This window comes from Mirounga angustirostris, unplaced genomic scaffold, assembly GCF_029215605.1.
Source record: "Mirounga angustirostris isolate CCGP_5_RB_7025 unplaced genomic scaffold, mMirAng1.0.hap1 SCAF_7, whole genome shotgun sequence".
Lineage (NCBI taxonomy): Eukaryota > Metazoa > Chordata > Mammalia > Carnivora > Phocidae > Mirounga > Mirounga angustirostris.
Window position 1 is genome coordinate 46,980,807 of NW_026991715.1, and position 17,750 is coordinate 46,998,556.

Here is a 17,750-nt window from a genome sequence, read left to right on the forward strand (position 1 = left end):
CTGCCCCCCCCCCCCCCCCCCGGTAAGTGGGTATCTGATACCCATTCTCCTTTTTCTCACCCCAGCTTCAGGGGTAAAGGGAGATACTGGAAAAAACATTCCAAAGTCTTTTAAGGATGGAACAAAATTCTAGGAACTATCTCCCTATTATTTTATCACTCTTAATATATCCTTTATGGAACATGTATCCCAAGTAATGGGAGGAGTTATTAGATATTTCTGTGTTTGAGGTGCTCTTTAGTGTAAAGTATTAAGCAGTATTAGAGCACACAACACATACTGTAGAATGAAAGGACCTTATTCGTGAGGATTAGAAAAGATGACTTGTACTTAACAGTTATAAGAACAAGAACATTTGGAGGAATGGAGGATTAACTGGTGAGAATGATTTTGAACATTTATCTATAAATGCTTGAAATTTTTTTTTTTTAAGATTTTATTTATTTATTTGACAGAGAGAGACACAGCGAGAGAGGGAACACAAGCAGGGGGGAGTGGGAGAGGGAGACGCAGGCTTCCTGCGGAGCAGGGAGCCTGATGCGGGGCTCGATCCCAGGACCCTGGGACCATGACCTGAGCCGAAGGCAGTCGCTTAACGACTGAGCCACCCAGGCGCCCCAAATGATTGAAATTTTAATGTACTCATTACTTACAGAACTTTTAGAACTACAGTGGAATTTTGCCATTATATCACTCATTATCATTGGAATTTTGCTTTAGTTAGGTATGGCTCCCAAATTATATAAAGCCTTTATCACTTAAAGTACTATACACATAAGTCAAACTTTCACAGCATGGATTCCAGAGGGGTATAGAGATGAATCTCCATGAGTATAGGAAATACGGTGTCCAGAAGCTTTCTCAATAATGATTAACTTTCTGCAGAGAACAAGATACTGTATGGTTTCTGGATTACAGTGCTGTAGGGGCACCTGTGGAAATTAGAACTCTAATGGGATTCAGTTTTATTAAATACATAAGGTTTTGCACCTTAAAAGTGAAGTATCCAATTGCACCCAACTTAAGGAAATTCAGAGTTATTATTCTCACAATAACTGTTACTTTGTCCCCATGGGCAGACTTAGAATTTGCATTGTTGGGCATAATGTATAATTTATACTTCAATATATACAGTTGAGTCTTATAGCTAAATGAATGAGGGAAATTAGCTTCATTTCTGTATATACTATAATTGGACAGCATTCATTAACCAATAATGATTTGAACATATATTGTGTGCTAGGGTCTGGGGATATAGAAATGAACAAATAAAACAATATCCTTGCTATTATGTTGTACACTTAGGTAAAACAGAGGAAATGCATGTATCTAACTCCATGATCTCATGTTAAAATTGAAGGAGTAATTGTGCATTGCACTAAGAATAATATGCTGTCTACAAATGATGTCACTTGCCAAGTTTACACATCTGATAGAGAAGAAACAAAGATTTTAGACTTAATTGAGGACACCTGTCTTTGGTATCTTTCATGCAGTTATTCTAGTTCTCAAAGACTATCTTGAAACCATCAGCTGTACTTATTTAAAAAACCCGTTCAATTTAGGCAGTAATTGAAGATTGAATGATTATTCACTGGGGCACTGTTTTCATATTACCAAAAAAATCCAGGGTTTTTCAGGTTCAGAAGTCTTAGGGCTGTTGAAATTATGTTAATTTTTAGGAAAATAAAACTAAAATGTAAAAAATGGTCTGGAGTTTCTAAACCGTGTGATTTATGGTCAGTCCCATTTCTCTTGATATGGAGCAGGGAGCCATTTGAATCAGGACCGTTCTGATCCATGTGCAGTTGGCAGCTTCAGCTTTCATAGACTAACAAGTGAGACCACTATGAACCCTCTAGCTCCTTAAGTTCTTGCATGGGTACATCGTCACATGGTGGAGCCAGGGAAAAGGAACACTTTGTCTCCAGACTTAGAAAGTACACTTGGAAAAGAAAAGAGAATCTTTTGAATGAAACCAGAAGGGAAAACACGCATGTAAACAAGATTCTGGAATCATACAAAATAATGGATACTTGGACTTTTTGCATGGGAGTTGAAAACTTTTTTTGGCTAGTATAGATTTCTGTCTTAAAAAGAAGCAGTTTTTAATGTTCAGTTCATAGTTTCTAATCTTATGAGCTTCCTGGTATTTAAGTAATATTTTTGACAGTGAGAATAGTTACATTATTTAGACATTCAGCCCCTCAAGTGTATTTTCTAATTTCTTTCCCTGGATAGCATTAGCTGTAGTCTTTGTTAAGAGATGAGTTAGGGGGGCGCCTGGGTGGCTCAGATGGTTAAGCGTCTGCCTTCGGCTCAGGTCATGATCCCAGGGTCCTGGGATCGAGTCCCACGTCGGGCTCCCTGCTCTGCGGGGAGCCTGCTTCTCCCTCTGGCCCTCTCCCCTCTCATGCTGTTTCTCTCCTGCTCACTCTCTAATAAATAAATAAATAAATAATCTTTAAAAAAAAAAAAAAAAAAAGAGATGAGTTAGGTACCCTCATAAAGCCTCTTTAATAGCCATCCTGGGAGTTGTTGTTTTTTATACCATTGGGAACACCCCCCCCTTCTCATCTGTCAGTTGAATTCTTTTTTTTTTTTAAAGATTTTATTTATTTATTTGAGAGAGAGAGAATGAGAGAGAGCACATGAGAGGGGGGAGGGTCAGAGGGAGAAGCAGACGCCCTGCCGAGCAAGGAGCCTGATGCGGGACTCGATCCAGGGACTCCAGGATCATGACCTGATCCGAAGGCAGTCGCTTAACCAACTGAGCCACCCAGGTGCCCTGTCAGTTGAATTCTTAAAAATAACTGCATTTTAGGACTCAATTTTTAGGCTAAACATGGCATGCATTGAGGCAGATGGAAAACCTCAAAGGGCTTCCAATAACCTCCTGAAGGTCGTACTGTTGCCATGCCTATCACCCCACAAGGAGAACTCCTAATCCCTTTGCCCTCTTTGGTTCAAATTTGTTGTGGACAGCAAACCTTAAGGTAGACAAAGGCAAGGTGGGCTTTAAAGAGGAGACCCTTCCAGCTACTGTTCCTGTGACTATTGCTGTTGTTGTTCTCCCAGTAACTGCCTTTTCCTTTTTGGGGTTGACACATGGGAGAGAGAAGGTAAAGTCAAGAGAGAAGGATTCTCATCACTTCCTCTAGCCCACTTGTTCCCTTCATGGTCTGTCTGCCCAGTCTACTGATTTTCCAAACTACTTGTTTATAAATCAGAGAGTCACCTAGGGAGGTTTTCTTGTTGTTGTTATTTATTTATTTATTTGTTTGTTTGTTTGTTTGTTTGTTTATTTATTTAATGTTAACCAAGTAGTTTCCTAGGCCTCACCATCAGCTGTTATCCTTTTGGAAGTCTGGGGCTTGAATCTTGAAAATGTGTGTATTTCTTGAGTTATGCTAATGGTGCTTTTGATGCCCAGTTAGATTTGAGAATTATGGGATACCTGTCTCATCCTAACCTTGGAAGTTCTGAGTCCTAAGTCATAGGTCCAGTGGGACTTACAACATGACAAATAAAGCCACAGGTACCAGGCGTTCATGGACTAAGAGCCAAGTTTCAAGGAATGAAAGAGCATTTGAATTTACCTATAGTCATCCTGTTGTGGGTGTTGTCTTTTTAGTACCATATTTAAATATATTAGCTTTGTCCTCTTTTATATTTGTAAGTTGATGGAAAGGTCCATTTGAAGATGTGATGGGTAAGCTGATCACCCCCACTCCCCCTAAAAAAAAGATGAGACTAATAAAAAATGTATACTTTGTTTATATACATGTGATACCTAAGTAAATTTTTTATAAATAGGATCTACATTGTTTTTCTTCATAATCATCCATCTTTTTCCATTAGCGGAGTGTGGTCTTTTCTTAGTTTCTTTATCTTCATATTAATTTGAGAATTGTAAACATGTATTTTGATGGCCTTTGTCCATTGATGGAGTTTATGAGGGGCTGACTCCTCAGAGAGGGAGGAAATTATGGAGGAGGCAGCGTTTGAGCCAAGCCTCTAAAATGTGGGAGAAGATGTGAGTTTAGAGATTGGTATTCTCTCTTGTTGGGAGGATATTCCAGATATAGGAAAATGTGAGCAAAGTCAACAGGCATGTTTGAGAAACAGCAGGCCCTGCTCCCATGGGGCCAAAGTGTAGGCTCCTTGAAAGAAAAGAAGACTAGATTAGGGGCAGAATGTCAGGAGCTTTCTGTTTGGACTTTTTTCTGTGTATCATAGTTTTTATAGGGAAATGGACTCAGAATTTAAAATAGTAACTTCATAAATGTAATTGTAGCACCACATCTTAGAAAGCTAAAGTCTTTTATTTGAATTGTATTTCAGAACTTTAAAAACTACGTATGTGCAGGTGCCTGTATCATACAAAACAAATATCTTTAAGGGCTTTCTCCTGACACATACTTTGTGGTCCTGTGACTCTGTGGTGGGCTGGTTCTGAGAAAACTGGGATTTGGGACTACTGAAATAAATGATAACCTCATCATATGGAGAATAGCCTGAGCTGCATTTGGATCTTCTGCCTCTTAGGGTTTGGGCTTCTTCCTGCTTTAGTTGTTTTGTTTTCTCCTCCTGCTCCTTGCCCCCTGTCTCCAGCCCTCCCCTCTCCCACTAACATACAGGGACTTTGAACTTTATGCTTGAAGGTTTGTGTCATCTTTCTTTCCCTTTTGGGAACTAGTTGCCTAACCTTATGAGGTCCTGTTTGAAACTGGATTCTGCTGTGTTTTTAGCAACTGATGAAAGTTGCATATTGCTGTCTTTTCACATCTTTTTAAAGTTGAAACCATTTGTATGCTTCATAATTTGTATACTTAATATAGTAAGTAATTATTTATTAATATGATGGTTTACAAAAATATAAAACCTTGGAGTTTCATAGAGACCTGGTCTAATAGTCTCTAACAGATGTGGAAAGAAGGTCAAAGATGAGTTGAAAGGACTAGTTTATTGTGATTTGTCACCCATTTATTTTATAGAATATTCTTTAAAGGATGTATTAAAAGGCACGATTGTCTACAAACAGTATCAAAATTTTGCTTTAACAGTGTTTTCAACATTTTAAATCTTTCTGTAATTATATGAAGTCTTTATAAAGACTGAAAGTACTTGGCATAATTGGTTGGGAGTAATGTTTCCGAATGGATATTTATTTTCAAAAAGCTACTTTGAAATCACATTAGATACTATTTCAGTATGATACTTTGCTTTAATTTATCCCAGAATTCCTGAAAAGGATTTAGTTTGGTTTAAAAATAAACAAAACACCCCCAATCTGAAATGTATTTATTGAAACCAGATCTTGTCATCTATGGAAAACCTATCTTACTTTCTACTAGATTTTAAAATGATCACTGACAATAAATGCAGCATGAAAATCCTATGAAGAAAAAAAAAAAAATCCTGTGAAGCCCACATACGTAAAATAATTTTTTTTTTTAAGATTTTATTCATTTATTTGACAGAGAGAGACACAGTGAGAGAGGGAACACAAGCAGGGGGAGTGGGAGAGGGAGAAGCAGGCTCCCCGCGGAGCAGGGAGCCCGATGCGGGGCTGGATCCCAGGACCCTGGGATCATGACCTGAGCCAAAGGCAGATGCTTAACGACTGAGCCACCCAGGCACCCCGAATTTGGTAAATATAATAAAGGTAGCATTTCAAACTTAGTGAGGAAAGATTATTCAGTAAATAATGTTGGGACTAGTGAGTATTCATCTAGGAGAAAACAAAGTACAAACTTCACAAATATTGAAATGTAAAACTGAAAACATAATAGGTATTAGAAGAAACCACAGGAGAATTCTTTTATAAACTGCATGGGAAATGACAGTCTATGTCTGATACATTAACTAGAAGCCATAAAATGATTGATAACAATCCACCTATATGAAATTCGTACACTTCTCTGTGCCAGAAACCACCAAAATAATTCATCAGTCTGGAAAAAAAAAATTGTTTCTTTGCAACTCATATTACAAAGGGCTAATTTCCTTAGTATATAAAAAGCTCCTTCAAATTTATTGTAGACAAAAAGTGCTTTCCTAAAAATGTTCCTACAAAACAGTAAGAAAATCACAAGCAACCCAATAGAAAATGGACACAAGTTATGATTTAACAGTTCACGGGGAAATATAAATGGCTCTTAAATGTATAAAATGATGCTCAACTTCATTCATATGAGAAATGTAAATTAAAATTACATTGAGATAACCATTTTTTTTTTTTTTAAACAGATACGTTTTCTAAAAATAAAAAAGCTTGATAACAATGGCTGGCACAGAATCTGGGATCTGGGACCACTATGAAATAAAGGAGAGCCTCTTCAATCAGGAAGTTAGTCTGAGCTGAGTGAGGGAAATAGAATCCTCTTGCACTTCTGGTGGGAGGGTAAGAGGTACAACAACCTCAATGGAGGGCAGTTTTCAGGCACCTTGCAAAATTACAAATGCATGTTCGGTTTGACCTAGCAGTTCTCCATGTAGGAATTTATTCTAGAGATATAGTCATACAAGAGTTTCACTGCATTATTTGTAATAGCAAAAAATCGGGAGTGACCTAAATACTCCTATACAGGGATCAGTAAATCAGTTGTGGTGGAATTCCATGCAGCTGTAAAAAAAGAAGGGAGCCAAGGAGAGAGAATGGCATGTGTGGTGTTAAACATTATGTAAAAAAAGGGAGAAATCAGAATACACACTGAACTACTTCTGGGTGAATATGAGGGAAATAAATCACATTCATTTTTATGGAGTGAGAACCGGTAACTGGGGCACAGGGTTGGAGGGAGATTTTTGTCACTCTTGTTCTTTTTGTGTTTGGACCTTCAAATGAAGGTATGATCTCTTGAAAAAAAATAAGTTCTAAGATATAAAGTTTCTTGAAAAGTTTGAGCATTAAATAATAATTGTTTTAATAAAATGTTTTAGTTTCTTTGCTTGAAAAGTAGCATCGCTTTAAGGGGGAAAAAGTGGGCCGTTGAGGGGGAGCATGTGTGTTTAATTTAATTGCCTCTTCCGCGGTAATAAAAATCGGTCACTTGTGATTTGATGCAAGAATATATTAAAACCCTGTAGGAGACCGAGTTCGGAAGTTTGCTTTGAAGTTCGAGAAAAGAAGGGGTTAAGGGTGTGATGCAGGTAAAGGAAGGGTTAAGGACATTATGCAAGCTGTTAAGTAAAAAGGAAGTGCATTACAAAATGCTGAGCTCAGGAGTCTGGCTGCCAGCCAAGCCTTTGCTTTCTTCACTACAGCTGAGGGCTTTCGAAGCTTCCCACCAGTGGGTTTGTCTGAACTGTTTAGGAATGCGGCCGCGGTCGCCAGCTGACGTCAGCGCCGCCGGTTCAGCCGCGGGCCAGAGCCTGGGACTGACAGCGCGGGGGGGTGAGGGGCGGGGGTGAGTGGGACGGGGCGTGGCCTGCATGTGACTGACAGGGTGGGGGCGAGGCGGCGTGTGTGTGACTGACAGCTAGGGCAGGGTGGCGCGCGGGTTTGCGGTTCCTTAATGAACTCTGATTATTTTCCGTGTGGTAAGGTGAAAGACTTTTTTTTCTCGTTTTCGAAAGCCAGGGCTCTGTATTGCTTCTTTTTAAATAGCAAAAACCGAAATATTTGTAACTTAGGTATCAAATTGTCAGATTTCATGGGCCATTGTGTTGTTTGTGTTGTTTTTGTTTCTGAGGGGGAGAAACAGTAAAACTATGGCGATTTTTGATGGTGCAGGGGCGAGAGAGATGGTTTTTGCTGGATAATGAGGGTCTTGATTTTTTTTTTTTTTTACCTAAAGCCCATTTTATTTCAGAATTGTACTAGAAAGCAATTTAAAAGCTCCTAAATGCAGTTCTGTAAAACAGGACACCAAAAAGAAGAAATACTGTGCGGAAAACTGCCAAAGTTAGATACAGTTCTATTACAAACACCTTTGGGCATGATAGGTTTGGGTTATTGTTGCTGATACTTAAGCTCTTGACAAATGGGGACTTTTTCCTGGTGACATCTTGCAAAGATCAGGTTTAGTGTTGCATTTTCTCCCCTTACATCCTGTTTTCATGTGGTTAATTTTACTTTTAAAAACACTTGTATTTCTCAAAAAAACCACATTTGTATTTCTCGACTATTTAAGTATATCATTTTGCTTAGTTATATTCAAGAGTTTTGTTAATCTCCTGGTTAATGTGAGTCAGAGTCAGGAATGCAAGTTTATTATAACTGTGGTATATAAGGCTATGAGAGGTGTGGGTGGTCAGCATGGAGTGAAATACAACTTTATAAACAAGGGTCTAAAAGGAGCCGTTAAACTTGGTGGAAAGCTTTGTTGCTTGACCGGGCCAAAAGGGAAGTCTGCCTTGAGTGACTACCAGAATTATCTAGTGTAGTTAATTTAATTGAGTGGCTTTGAGTAACTGTTACAGGGACCCCAAATTTATAAGTTTATTATTATGACTTTCATTCAGTACAGGAGGTTTGAGCTTATTTTTTTTTTTTAAAGTAAGCTCTACACCCAACGTGGGGCTTGAACTCACAACCCCGAGATCAAGAGTCACATGCTCTATCTACTGAGCTAGCTAGGAGCCCCAGGAGGTTTTAGCTTTTCATGAAAGGAAGTCTTATGCCTATTTATCCTTCTTGTTAAGAGGCTGCTTCTGCATGATCTTGATCATTTCCTTAGGCATTGATGGCATTCACCTTCTGGAGTCAGTCACTATGATTTCACCTGTGTGTAGCAGCTTGGCGAAGGTGAAGTCAGCCTATACACCAGGAGCAAACAGAGCAATAAAAAATCAGGACCTTCTTTGGCAAAAGACAACATGCTTAGCCCTAAATTACTCAGAGGCTCAAGTGTTCAGCCTTAAATTGGCAATTCCACAGAATTTAAGAGTGTTCTGAGTTTGTGAATAGTATCATATTTATTTATTTATTTTCTTTTTAAAGCATCAGGCTACACGTTAAGGACTTGTATTTTTTTACTTAGGTATCTTTTGGTGATAATAATACATCTTATGCAGGTTAATATAAAAATATAAAAAGCTATAAACTATTCTTTTACATTAGATCCAAATATTAAGGTTATTTCATTTAACACATGCAGTATCCACAGGAATACCTGGCATATTCAACATTGCATTCGGAAAGAGGTTATGAATTCTTGCTGAAGTCACCAATTATATGACATTGTCCACTCACTTTTGATCACACTATGTCTTGGTTTCACCAGAGGGAAATGCTTGTAATTAGTTCCCCGCCTTAATAGGACTCAGGACAAAAAAGGTTATTATCAAGACATAAAAATTCTGAGCAATAATACAGTATGGTTGGGCTCCCTAGGCAGCAGAAGAGATAAGTTGGTGTAAGTCGTTAGTGATCTCCATTTCCCTGCTTGTGTGAAGCACCCAGCACTGTTGTTGTGAGGCCCTCGCTGGGCTCCCCTATGTTCTGGGAGTGGAGCCTGCGTACTTTGAGTGTGGATTTAGAATTAGAGTTTTCTTCTTTGCTTTTGCAAAAATTGTTATCATTTTTTCTAAGAACCCCTTCAAAACAATGGCGAAATTCTTACTGTCTTATTGAATGAGTCTATATTTGGAGTTTGTGGAAGAAAAGTATGACCTAGTTAATCAGCTGCTTTTTAAGCTCTATTACCAACTAAGGTGATCACATTTTAGGTTATAAAGGATGAGAGTATGGCAAAATTTGCTGTGCAGTGGTTGGTGTTATTGAAGGAGGAACCCCTTACTTGGAAGCTTTTGCCCAAAACTGCAGTATGTTTTTACTGCCCAAATACTATGATATATTTTAGGGATTTTCAATCTTGTCTTTAATAAGAACCCTTTAAAATTGCTTTAGTTAACCCATGTTTTAAAAGATATTATCAAGAAATACATTTGCATTTGTAATTACTGTGTGTTACAGTGAAGAAAAAAAAAACAAAGGCATTATAGCAGGCAATACTGAACTGCCTCAAATAACCAATATAACCACACTGAGTTGATTTAATTCCAGCCCACAAGAAAACAAAACTGTTGTTAGCCTTGTAGCTTACCCCTAGGAAATCTTTAATTTCTATTGGGTGGTTTGGTATTTTGAGCAAAACATGTAGATACTTTATTACTGTTTCCAATGAACAATAGGGGAGTGAGACTGGGACCCCTATACTGAGGCTTCATGATTAAAAGAGAAAAGCGTCGCAAAAGAAAGTTGAGCTACTTTTAATGCAAGGAAAGAGCTGTTGGATAGGTCAGAGTTGCAACTATCATACTTCAGATCTGGCGTCTTGTGTATTTGGAATGAAGTGGGAGGAAAGGCAGCATCCTTGGTGTGATCCTTTGAAGACTGATGGCTCAGGCATAGTGCCATGGTTTCAGTATGTTTCAGGACTTGAATTTAGAATCTTCTCCTCGCCTTTCCTCCATATGACGAAATGGTGATAGGAAGGCATTTATTGTTTACGTTATTTGAAGCAGCGGGCTGTACATTTGTGCTTTAGTTCTGGTTAGTGTTTTAACTATTTGCCCATTCCTTTTATGGGCTACTTCTTGGCTTTTATTGAAATGGTATCGTGAGGAGAGCAAGTTAAGCAGTGAAAACAGATTGTCGGAACCAGAAAAGAAGCACATTGTGCTCAATTTTCAAAACTCTTCTGTTAATCTCTGTTTTGGTTCCTAAGAGTATTGCTCAAGAATCTGTTTTCTTAGGAGTGTCCATCTCATCTTGAATATTAAATTTAAAATGGTTTATTGCAAATTTCCCCTTTGAGGCTGGTTTCATATATTGCTTTTCGTTTTGTTGTTGAAGGTATTTGTCATTAAAATTTATTTTCTGTTCTCATTCATTCACTGTTTTCTCAGGTACTTTTTGAACAACTGCTGTGTGCCACACTTTGTCAGGGGTTGGTTATATGTTGCCAAATAAAGACAGTTCTCTTGCCTGATGGATCTTTCACTGTAATGGAAACTGGACATAATAACGTATGTGTGAAGGAAGTTCCTGAGGGGGGAAGGACCTGATGTGAAAGGAACCAGCATTGGTTGGTGAAGTAGAGGAAGATGAGGGGAGAGTGATGCCGGATAAGGTAGGAGAAGGGGGCAGGGCAAGATCCTATAAAGTGTTTTTAAGGCATGGTATGTGAGTAGCTTTTATTCTGAGTGTAGTGGCAAGCCACCCCTTGGCTGCTGTATGGAGAATAGTTTGGTGAATGCAAGAGTGGAAGCAGGGCATCCAGTAGAGAAGAAAAGGTGGTTGCCGTAGTTTAGGCACTATTAGCTTGTGCTGTTGTGGGCTGGTGGAGATGGAGAGAAGTGGACAAATCAACAGGGTTTAGTTTTTGCTTTGAACACGGGGGTGGTGCCTGTTTACTGGAGGGGTTTGGGTGTGGCAAAGTAAGGGTTTAGTTTGGCACCTAAGTTTGAGTTATTCAGCAGAGAGGTCAGATAGGTAGAGTGACTGAAATCTTTTTTTTTTCTTTCACTCTGTAGAATTAGTTATGCTTTTAAAATTTAAAAGGATTTAACTCCTGCTTGTTGGGGTCCTAGTCACTTAGACTGAGATACTTTATAATAGGAGACTTCTGTCTTGTCTGTGGAAGGGGAAATAAATGGCAATAAACAACCCCTAAACTGAGGAACTCGGTGTGAAAGAACTCTGCTATGCCCATGACATAGGGTTGGGAGGTAAATAAGACTGTATGTTTCAGAGGAGTGAGCCCACAATACCTATTTTGATTAATGGATTTTTAAGGTGTTTTTTTTTTTTGCATATTTTTTGAATTATTTTTCTCCAAGGGATTTTAGGTGATTAAGGAAAAAGACATAATACAATAAAATTATAAAAGAGAAAAAATAAAGAATTATAGATATTTGCCCACTGATTAGTTGATGAAAATTAGAAATAGTGTACAGGTGTGTTTTTGGGATAGTGTTAAAATCAGTACATTGTTCCACTTTCAGTACATTTTTGTATTGGATAGAAGATTGATTGATTGATTGATTATTTTTTTTAAAGATTGTATTTATTTATTTGACAGAGAGAGACACAGCGAGAGAGGGAACACAAGCAGGGGGAGTGGGAGAGGGAGAAGCAGGCTCCCGGCCGAGCAGGGAGCCCGATGTGGGGCTTGATCCCAGGACCCCGGGATCGTGACCTGAGCTGAAGGCAGACACTTAACAGATGAGCCACCCAGATGCCCCTTTTTTTATTTTTTATTTTTTAAAGATTTTATTTATTTATTTGACACAGAGAGACACAGCAAGAGAGGGAACACAAGCAGGGGGAGTGGGATGTATTGGATAGAAGATTAAACAGTTGGTGTTTATCTTTTTTTGTTTTTTTTTTTCTTGTTTCTGCAGAGGATGCCATTGACCTATTCATGGTAGGACCTGCTTTTGATTTGTTTTTCTGGTACTGTTATGTACAGACATTCTCAAGTGATTCTCTGTAAAAACTAGTTACACATTTGTGATAGAGCCACTTAATAAATTTGTGGCCGTGGAACAGAACAAATAATGCTTCATTTGGCACTTTTCTCTTGTAGTTGAGATACCTGATTATATAGATTGGATTGGATTGGATTGGGAATGCTGTGTTTATTAGTCCAAGGTAAGATTTTCTTGAAGCTGGGGATATGGCAAATAGGGTTATAGGAAAATAGAACCAAAGACATTTAGTAACAGAAACAGAGGTGACCCAAATAATAGAAACTGCAATAAAAGTTGAACACTTTATTTCTTAGTTATACTAATCCCTTTCTCTGTATTATTTTATTCAAGCTTTAATCTTCACAATAGGGCTGTGAAATAGATGGCATTTGGATCCTCACTTGAAGATGAGGAAACTGGGTTGTGGGGAGGTTATTACTCATTTAAGAAGATAGAGCTAACACATGTAAATTGGGACTTGAACTCGAGTTTGGATTCAAAGCCCATGCTTTCAGTCACTGTTCTCTGTGGCTGGAACAAAACCAACAGTTCTGTGTTTCTTGTAGGCTTTTCTGCAGTCATGTGGTACACAGAGAAGTTAATGTGGTGGACCTCAAGTAGGCTTTCGCTTCTTAGAAGCCAAAATGTATGAAGTGGAGTCTTTAATGTAGAGGTACTTAGTATGTTATGGAGGGGGTATTGTTTTAGTGTATGTCACAGGAGTATTTGGGATAGAAATACTTGCTGATTCCTGTATAAGACTGTTGGTTGTTGCAATGGATAGGAGATGATAACTGGGATTGGCCACATAAAGATTCTGGGCCACATTTCTCTACAACTCACAAAGGTCACGGAGTTAGAAGGTAGTATCGCTAGTCACCTGAAAGCCAACTTTTGGTATGTGTTGCTGAATGAGCTTGAGTTGGTTAATGTATATACTGTATTCTACTTCAGAAGGAATAGTTAGGTCTTTAGAACTTGTTCGTCTTCGTCCTCCTCCCCCTTCTGTTTGTTTTAAACAACTGAGAACTTTAAGGGCAAAAAGCCTTCATAAAAAATTTACCAATGAAAGGTAATGGGAGCTTAAGTTATTCAAGATAAGCTTATCAGGGTTTGGAATACCAGCAGCTTGATTTTACTGTAAAACCAAAAGCACAGATCATAATCTTTGTCTAACCTTCTTACGTGTGGGTTGGGGAGAGAAGTATGCAGATTGTAGGAATCACTGAGGACAGGAAGGGCAGGTAGAAGTAGGCTCTCTGCACATGAGCTTGTAGAACAAAAGGCATTTCTTTGTTGCTCAGTGAGTCCAAATGCTGGGAAGGAATGTAGAGAAAGGAAGCAGAAAGGCTTGGGTCTCACAGTGCTGCTCTACTTGCTCATACCTCATAAAGGCCTTCTCAAGATGTGTCAATTCTGGTTACCCTCGGGATTTTCCTACTGGTGAAACTTCTCTTCATATAGCTTCATCTTTTCCCCCCAGAAACTGTGAGACTTCTTGAAATTTGTAATAAAAATTTTAGATACTCCAGCAGTAATTTCCAGGAACCACAGCCTCTGATATCATGCTGCTTTTGGTCTTTTCTCTTCGGTGATTATATACGTGTCAGAGCTTATATACTTCTGATTTCCTCCTGGGGGTGTGATAACATACTGTTTCTTGATTCTCTCAGAAGCGATGAGTGACCAGCAGGTAGGTTTTTTAGCCACCTGATTAGGACCTCATGCCAATGAGATTAAAGCAAAGGTTTCATCCCCATAGGTCCATCCCCATGGGAGTGATTTAGTATAGCTCTGCCACCTCCTTTGGCCCCACATAGCTCAGTAGCCCTAGCCTGCTGCCTTGCCAGCTACCACTCTTGGATTGCAAGACAGAATTAATTGAAAAGATAGATGGTCAAAAATAAGTAAGTTACTAAAGCTGGAAAAACATAAAGCCCACGTGAAAGAACAGAAGGGAAGTGAACAGGTGTGGAGGAAATGAATGAGAATGATGGATAGAAAGAGTCAAAGAGATAGTGCCTACATTTGGTTGGATTAAGTGAAATTAGGTTGGAACTGCTGTTGTAGAAATGAAAAGGACAAGTAACTTACTGCCTATCTTTGCTAAAGGGTCTTGCTTCGGTATATATTATCTACACTGAACAGGTTTAGAAGATTACTAAACTAAAATTATTCAACTATGCCAACTGAATGCCAACTAAGATAGTTTGAATTCAGTTTCCAAAGCTGATTTTTTTGAGTATATATTGATACAAGTTTGAAAAAAAAGTCTTCACATAGGTAGAAAAGCTGTTTGTTCTTTTCATACGAGTATCTGTCTCAAATATTGTTAGAAGTCACAGTATTTCAGTTTAGAATTGATGAACATAGGAGCTGGAAAGGCTACTGAACAGGCTGTGACTGCAGTGTGAGTAGAGTCTGAAAGAAATGAAAAGCAAAAACTCACCAGAAAAGGTCCATGTTAGTATGTGCTTTTCTTAGTGTTCCAGATTGTTAACAGTATAATTAGATCCTTACCTCTTAAGAGTGTACTTTTTAATTTGTGCTGTTAGGAAGGATTTTTGTTTTGAAATATTGCAAATGAATATCTTTTTCTCTACTTAAAAACTGGTATACTCGGAATTTTGAACAGTGGGTGGATTATTGATCTGTGAATTTTTGAAGCAGATTGTACATCTCATAGATTTTGCTATTTAAGCAAAATATGTGACTTTCTTAATAGGAGGCTCTAAGAAAGTCCTTGAGTCCAATTGAAAACCATTGAGGATATCACAGAAGAGTTGAGGTTTTGTTTTGTTTTAAAGATATATTTATTTATTTTAGAGAAAGAACGAGCATGTGCAGGTGGTGGAGAGGGACAAAGGGAGAGGGAGAGAGAGAATCTCAAGCAGTCTCCCTGCTGAGTGCGGAGCCTGACTCCTGGCTTGATCTCACAACCCAAGATCACGACCTGAGCTGAAACCGAGAATTGGTTGCTTAACTGACTAAGCCACCCCGGTGCCCCAGAGGAGTTGAGTTTTAAAATAGAAGTTCCTTCGAGGAGATCTAGTCATCCCATCAGTTAAAAAATGAGGTACTGAGGCAATGAGAAATTAAGTGGACGGTAAAGGACAAAAAGTAGTCAAAGAATCATAATGAAGACTCCAGGCCTTGACTTGGATTTCAGTTCTGTTATCAGCACCAGTTAGGTGCTTTGAACATGGATAAAGCTAAAGGAATAAGAAATGACAAGTGCTTTTGTTCACGGGACTCATAAAACCTATCTGGGGGCTTTGCAGGTGTCAATATATTTTTTTTTTATTTTAAAGATTTTATTTGGGGGGTGGAGAGATTGTGTGCGTGAGCAGGGGGAGGAGCAGAGGGGGAGGGAGAAGGAGGGGAAACATTCTCAAGCAGACTTGTGCTGAGTGCAGAGCCCCATTCAGGGCTTGATCTTAGGACTCTGAGATTGTGACCTGAGCCAAAAACCAAGAGTTGGACACTTAAGTGACTGAGCCACCCAGGTGCCCTGAAAGTATCAATAATTTTCAAACAAAGAATTTGATGCCAGACTAGTCTATTTTATTTAAATGAAACCTTTTAGTACCTAGCTAGATGAATGAGATGGGAAGACACAGAAACAAATGTTTCAGAGGGAAGTGGTATGGATGGTGATGGACGTGTGGATGTGATACTTTTTTTTTTTTTTTTAAACTAAAGCATGGGTTATTTATTTATTTATTTATTTGACAGAGAGAGAGAGAGAGAGCTGAAGTAGGCAGAGAGGCAGGCAGAGAGAGAGGGAGAAGCAGGCTCTCCGCTGAGCAGGGAGCCCGACGTGGGGCTCGATCCCAGGACCCTGGGATCATGACCCGAGCCGAAGGCAGCCACTTAACCGACTGAGCCACCCAGGTGCCCCTGGATGTGATACTTTAAGTACACAGACAAGTGGATGGCTTGTTCTGTAAGATGTTCCTTTAAATTCTTTGGTGTAAAGATACAGCATTATTAGAGAAATAATGCCTGATTTACTAAGATACCTTGCTTTCACATCCATCAGCTCCTGTTTATGATTTAGTTGGTGTAGTTTCCATGCAGTGATAAGCTCTTTTTTTCCCCAGGAAAGCTATTGTGACGTATAGAACAGAGTTGAGTTATTTGCCCTTCATAGTTGATGCTATCAACAGTCACTCATTAGATTTGGCTGACCAGAGAGTCTGCAAAGATTGAAAGATTATTCTGTGATTATCTTTTGGTCGTATTACTTTCGATGGTATCACATCTATTCTAGTTCCCATCACTGCTGTGCTCTGGGCTTGAGATTTAGTTGATTTTCTTTTTCATTTGTGCTTACGTCTACAACATTAAGACGTTAACATTTAGCTTTGCTTCCCATCTTCATGGTCTAGAACTGAGTTGCCCACTAATTTAGCCTCTTACCACACATGGCTATTTAAATTTAAATTAATTAAAGTTAAATACAGTAAAAGTTCCGTTTCTCAGTTATGCATTTCGAGTGCACAGTGACCACAGGTAGCTAGCAGCTACTGTATTGAACAGTTCAGGGGTATAAGAACATTACTGTAGAAAGTTATATTAGACAGCACTGGTCTAGAGTATCATTCATCATCCATACAATGCAAACCTTTCGGAAAGCCCTTAGGACAGTGTTAGTAAATGGCCATTGCCGCCTGGTTGCATTCATCACAGAAGAGGATTTGCAACAGATAATGGGGATTTTTCAAAGCTGGAGTTAGGTGTGCAACTGGGTTAGAAGTAGCCATGATTTTATTAATAGATTTTGTTAATAGATTAATAGATTTTACTAATAGGAAATTGCAACCAGAAGATCTAAGTTGAAATCCAGCTCTGCTCCTTACTAGCAGTAGGGACTTGGGCCAATCATTTGATGTCTTTGAAATTCAGTTTCTTCACTTGTGAAATGAGGATCTATTTCATAAGATTGTTGAGAGTGTCAAATGCATTGGAAAGTAGATGATAAACTGTAAAGTCTCTGTAAGTGTATGGTATGTACATGCATTAGGAACTATGTGTCCCAGCGGTGTTAATTTGCAGTAGTAATCTTTAAGTTCTGTCTTCTTGCTTGGAAGGCATCACACTGCACTGATTGATAAAGAACTAGAAAATAACCACACAAACAAGCCAACATGTGCTTTAGAGATCAGGAAATGATCTAAGGACCATGTTAAAGTTGAAATGATACTAGTGCCCTAGCTTCTTAACAGTATATCTAAAAGTTCTAACAAACATTTCACTTGCTTCTGGACCAGTAAGTGACTCATTTAACATCACATGGGAAGAAAGATCACTTACAATAAGGTTTT

At 38.7% G+C, this 17,750-nt stretch overlaps 1 protein-coding gene and 1 long non-coding RNA gene across 2 annotated transcripts in view; both read left to right on the forward strand.

Moving 5' to 3' along the window:
• The window catches only part of ZSWIM6 (zinc finger SWIM-type containing 6), a 197,911-nt gene that overhangs the window by 62,194 nt on the left and 117,967 nt on the right, over nt 1–17,750 (forward strand). The window lies entirely within an intron of this gene.
• Nucleotides 7,446–17,222, forward strand: LOC135365385 (uncharacterized). The gene is made up of 2 exons (XR_010413077.1): nt 7,446–11,081; nt 12,355–17,222. It is a non-coding gene; the product is annotated as an uncharacterized LOC135365385 (long non-coding RNA).